Consider the following 6,008-nt stretch of genomic DNA (forward strand, 5'->3'; position numbering starts at 1 on the left):
GTTGGTGAAGGACCTAGATTCAACAGGAAAAAATGATGCTTCAGTCTGTGTAACAAGAAGTTTGAAGTGGAACTCCTATAGGAAAGAAATGATTGAACTGATATGGTGATAACATTATAGTTATCGGATGGAAATATAGAACATCTTTCGGAGGAAATTGTCTCAGCCAGTTCAGAAGAAAACTTGAGTCAAGTTTGCAAAGAACTGTGACCAGTGCTCAGACAGCTAATAATCCTAGTACTCAAGTTAGCAGCAAATTAAGTTTTACAGTATTTTTTACAGTAACATCCCCCTATAAGGTATATATGTAAGGAAATTCAGATATCATTGGTAAGAGTTTAAAACTTAAACCGTAGTTCTTATGATCTCTTACACGAGATGTGGTAGATGACAAAAATTAATCATACCCCAGGTATATTTGTACTTCTATGTTGTATGTCTAACTATAACCATAGTGTGAATAATATTTTTGGTAAAGTATATCAGTGTAACTAGTGACATCATTTTGTGTAAGAAATATAACGGACTATGAATTAACTATCATGAGAAGCTACAGTATTGTGAAATTCAGGATCATATAAAGAGTTTTAAAAAACACTTATTGATATACAGATTTTCAGTGGCAATTTTACGTGCAAGGTTTGAGCTGAAGTTAGGTCTTTCCTCTGTTTTAAGAACTACAGTCTTTTCTTAGGGCCAAGAAACAAAAAGTCCCTTATACCAATAGCTATATGACCTCAAGTTTCATACTGTTATTAAGAAAAAGACATATAAACCGAATTCTACTTGTTCATGTAAATTGTTGGAAATTTCTCTTTGCTGTATCCTATAATTGTAGCTTTATTGTATAGAGAGAGCATTGTTACTGATATTTTGTACTAATGCTCAGATGTAAACTTTGTATTGTACCATTACTGTCATGTCCAAAATATCTATAGTTTTATAAAAAATGACAGTTAAGTATGAGAATGAAGCCACACCTTAGACCAGTACTGAAAATAGCTTCCAGAAGTTGGTGTGGTGGAGAGACAATTCCAACACTGTATTAGGATTACTAGCTGTAGTGAGAAAACCAAACCTGTACAACCCTGGTTCCAAGATATGCAAGATGTTAAGAGATGTTTGTGGCTGGATGAAATGGGTATTTTGTCTTACATTAAATTGCATTAAGGTAAGTGCTATAAACTCACTGGTTAATCTAATGTATCAATGAATTGTTTAAATTACCTGAACTGTACTTGCAAAAAAAAGCAACAGCAGTATTGCTGTTTATCTAAAATTCTATGTTTTTACAATAAAACAAGTTTTGATTCCATAGATAAGGTATGGGTGATGCATTGTTGGTCACGATTCCAATACAGCCACTTGACAAGTCAGTAGTGAATGCTTAGAGGCCTAAGAAGTTTATATGTATGCAGTTTTCCTTCCTGAATCCAAGACTCAGCAGGTAGGCATTCCATCCTGCTGGCTGGCTAATAGTTTGGCAAGAAACACTGACCCACTACTGTTTAACTGTCTTGGTAAATGTCTCATATCATAATATGATTTAGCCATCTCTTGAATCACAGGTAACCTCAAGTATGGTTTCAGATGTCTACGTGTGTTGGACAGCTGCTCTGCTGAACATATATGTAAATTAAAATACACGTCTCCTTGGTGGGTGGGCAAAACCTGTGATTTCCACCTTGATATTACTTTCCTCCCTTAGACATCATGAAGAAGAGTGCTCTGATGTAACATTTCTTGGATCCTTTTTTTTGTTGTTGTAATAATTGTAACAGTAGCCATTTGCCTGTTTAATACATGTCAGCAGAGACTCGTACCTAACAAAAAAAAAAAAGCCCAATACGTAAAGATAATGTATGTGTTAATAATAGGAATGAAGCTTAGTTTGATTTTCTACATACAAATATATACATGAGATTTTTGCTGCGTTGATAGATGCGATACATGATCGTATTAATGGGAAAAGAAGACGTCTTTACTATATATATATATCACTAAGTCCACGTCGGAAGGTGAGTGAAAAACCGGGACTTCGAACAAGTACTTTCGTAGTTTATTCTATATACAAAAACAGAAGTGGGGGCAGGGTTACAATTTGTTAATCTGGTCAGCATGTTCTTTAAACAAAAAAGACAGGGACAAAGGATCAAGGGATAATCCAGGGTGATTAACATCCCTGGTGGAAGTAGCTTCAGTGAACACAGTCTCTAGCAGATTTCTTTTCCTATTGTCATTGACCTTGTAGATAACCGTTGACTTATCCCAGTTCATTGTATGGCCTGTCTTAAGCCAATGATCCACAATGCCATTATTTGATAAGCCTCTTGAAGTGGCATATTTGTGTTGCGAGCTTCTTACTTTAGTCCTTTTTGTCAAACATCAAAAGGACTAAAAGTAAGAAGCTCCCAACACAAATATGCCATTTCAAGAGGCTTATCAAATAATGGCATTGTGGATCATTGGCTTAAGACAGTCCATACGATGAACTGGGATAAGTCAATGGTTATCTACAAGGTCAATGACCATGGGAAAAGAAATCCTGCCAGAGACTGTGTTCACTGTAGCTACTTCCACCGTGAATGTTAATCTCCACCCTGGATTTTCTCTTGATCCTTTATCCCTGTCTTTTTTGTTTAAAGAACATGCTGACCAGATTAACAAACCATAACCCCGCTCTCAACCTTCTGTTTTTGTATATAAATCTGTCAACTTCTTTTATATTCAGTGTGAACTTGAAAATGTAGAGTTAACTATGAAAGTACTTGTTCAAAGTCCCAGTTTTTCACTCACCTTCTGACGTGGACTTAGTGATATTCTCAAGCACGAGTTCCATCGTGCTGCATTGGATATATATATATATGTATATCAGTTAAGTCATTAGCACTCTGTTTATACATAGGATAATGAACTAGATCTCTCAAAAGGAATCTTAGTACATTCTCCACCAGTTTAAAGTACAAATGATGAATTTTTTCAGAAAATGCTCAACTCTCATTGATACCTTTTGCGAAGTTACTTTCCAAATTATGACTTGCCATATTAGCAAACTTGCAAACTGTTCTTTGAGTTTCCGGTGTACTTTTTAGAGCAAACCATGAACACCAGTGTTGAGGATTGATAATTTTTAGCAAAAATTTTTTTTTATTTTATTTTACTTAAAACAAAAGTTATATAAAGAGTCCACGTAACAAATTTGAAGACTAAAAATGTGACATAAGAAATTGCTAAGTATATCCATAGTATTTTGTTCTGCCTCATTGCTTACAAATTAGATGTTTCTATCTTGAAAGCAAGTCATTCAAATAAAAAAAATGTTCTTTTCTATAGTTTCTTTAAGCAAATTTATTCTCTACAATTACAGGAAGCAGTTTATGAATGTGTTTTATATCCAGATGTCCATGTGACCCACTGATGCTGATACATTTCCATAATCCCCAGTAATAGGTCAACAGATATCCAGTTTCTTTTATCTTCAGATATAACTCAAAGTTAACATTAGCCCATAATGATGGTCTGCAAAGGCATTTTTTTAATTGGTTACAATTATGCTTATTACAATTGTAAACCAGTAGACCATTGTAAAAGAGAACTACAGTGGTTGGAATTCAGGCACGGAAGTAAGACTAAGTAAAAAATTATAGTACAGTTGCTGAAACTAATTTCTTCACTGCCATGATGACACTGAATGGCTTCCCCAGGATCACCAGTGGGCCATAAGCCCAAGTTTCATACACTCAAACTAATGTCAGCAAAACGCCTCAAGATTTAAAAGCATTCCTGATAAAATGCATCATATAAGAGATGGGACTCAAACGTAAAAAAAAAAAAATCATGATTAAGTACAAAAGATGAAATAAGATTAGACAGAGAAAGGGTCAATGAGGTTGAATCCCTCAAATATTTAGGAACAATGACATCCAGCATAGCTTTTCTTGCGATGGAATTTAATGAGACTAAAAAAATTAATCAAACAAATGGGCAGGCTGAATAAGGTCTGGAAATCAAACAGATTGGAACTGCAAACAAAATTAAAATTATACTTGTCTAATTGGATCTAAATTGTTATATATTGCTGTGAGGACATGAATCATGGCATAAAAATGATCAGTGTATATGAAAGATTTGTCCACTTTGAGACTAAAGTTCTAAGAAGAATAGTAGCAGATATATAGCAGAATAGGGTGAGAAATTATGCCGTAAGGAAAATTAGAGCAGTTTCATTAGTAGAGGTAATAAAGGGACATGTCCCTTGCACAGCCATTGGGAAAATAGTGCATGATAGCGCCAGCTGGGATCTCGTGTGCACCAGAAGAGTTAGACAACCCAGACCTGGCTTGATGAGAAGTAGGAGATGAGGAGGATTGAAGAAGATAAAGCACAGGAAAGACATGAGTGGCGGAATTCTTAATACTTTAGGTAGTTTATGAGCTTTGCTGAGAAAGGGCAGCCTTTGCTGGTCTACCTGCTGAACCATCGAAGGCCTTCCTGCATGGGCCCAAGAGTAGAAAACACCGGAAGTCCACATGCCATTGTGGGCTTAAAGGATTAAAACTCTTGCAATACACATTTATGCATCATATCAGTACCGATACATGGTACTCACATTTACTATAATTACAGTGGGTGAAATAAAAACCTGACAAATGCACACTAATTTCAAAGAAGAATCTTATCAAATGCAAAAAATGAAATGCAATAAAAACAAAATTTGGTGCTTTGTGCCACTTACCGTCAGCAAACGAGTCTTATAATTATCGAAACATTTTATGGATATTGCCTATGGTCGTAATGCTGTGAGAAAATTCCTCCTGTGGTGGCGGAAACTAAATACATAAAACAAGTGGATACACCAAGGTCTAGAGAATACATTACATTCCAAATAGTAGGACTGACATATCTAACCAATTTAGCTTGAAAACGTGCTGTAACACTATGAATATTGTGACTTTCACAAGTGAACAGAGGAGTAATTAAAACATCTCAAGAAATTTGGGTAAAACACTAAGTGACACTAAAGCTTCACTAAATTTTCAGAGTAGTACGTGTAGGCCTACTATTAGTATATTGAAATGAATCCTTCACTGAATTCAGTGAACATCATTATTTAAAAATACTCCAGTGCTTGGAAATAACCTAATCACGGACCAACATGCTAGTTATTGCATAATTTTCTTTCAGCTAATACCCCTAAACGGTTTCACCCCGTAGGGAGGTAATATCGTCAGTGCACCTCATGCTGTGCACTGTAGGCATTACTTAAGGTTCTTTGCAGCGTGCCTTTGGCCCCTGGCTGCAACCCCTTTCGTTCATTTTACTGTATTCCCTTACATATTCTCTTTCTTCCATCTCACTTTCCAACCTCTCCTAACAACTGATTCACAGTGCAACTGCGAGATTTTCTTCCTGTTACACATTTCAAACCTTTTGCTCTCAATCTCCGTTTCAGCGCTGAATGACCTTAGGTCCCAGTGGTTGGCCTTTGGCCTAAATTCTATGTTCAATTCAATTCTATACGGTTTCAGTTCAGAAGACCTGTGTTTACAATAATTATTTAACTATAGGCTCATCGTACCCTCGCCACAAAATTGTGGGTAGGATATCGCTTAACGTGAAGGTAAATGGTTGCCCTGCGTATACTTATTTCAGTTGTATTCAAGTCTGACTAATTCTCAACTTGCAGTTAAATATATTCAACAGAAGATAATTCCTAACAAATCACGCAGAAAAACAAATGAGCAGTCATGAATTTGTTAACGTTGAAACAGCTCTCTCTCTCTCTCTCTCTCGTATAGCCTATATAGTATATTTCTATGTACAGACGATTCAAGTTGTCATGTAGTTGGGAGAAGGACTTTAACAAGAAATTTACCAAGCGCGTTCGTGTTATCACATCGCTGCCTGTATATATTATTCTCATCACCTATTCGCCTCCACAGCGTTCATCATTTCCAAGTTGCAAGTACAGTCGAATGCTGATGACGTCATAGTGCTGTGACACATGA

Source organism: Macrobrachium rosenbergii, chromosome 19, assembly GCF_040412425.1.
Source record: "Macrobrachium rosenbergii isolate ZJJX-2024 chromosome 19, ASM4041242v1, whole genome shotgun sequence".
Classification (NCBI taxonomy): domain Eukaryota; kingdom Metazoa; phylum Arthropoda; class Malacostraca; order Decapoda; family Palaemonidae; genus Macrobrachium; species Macrobrachium rosenbergii.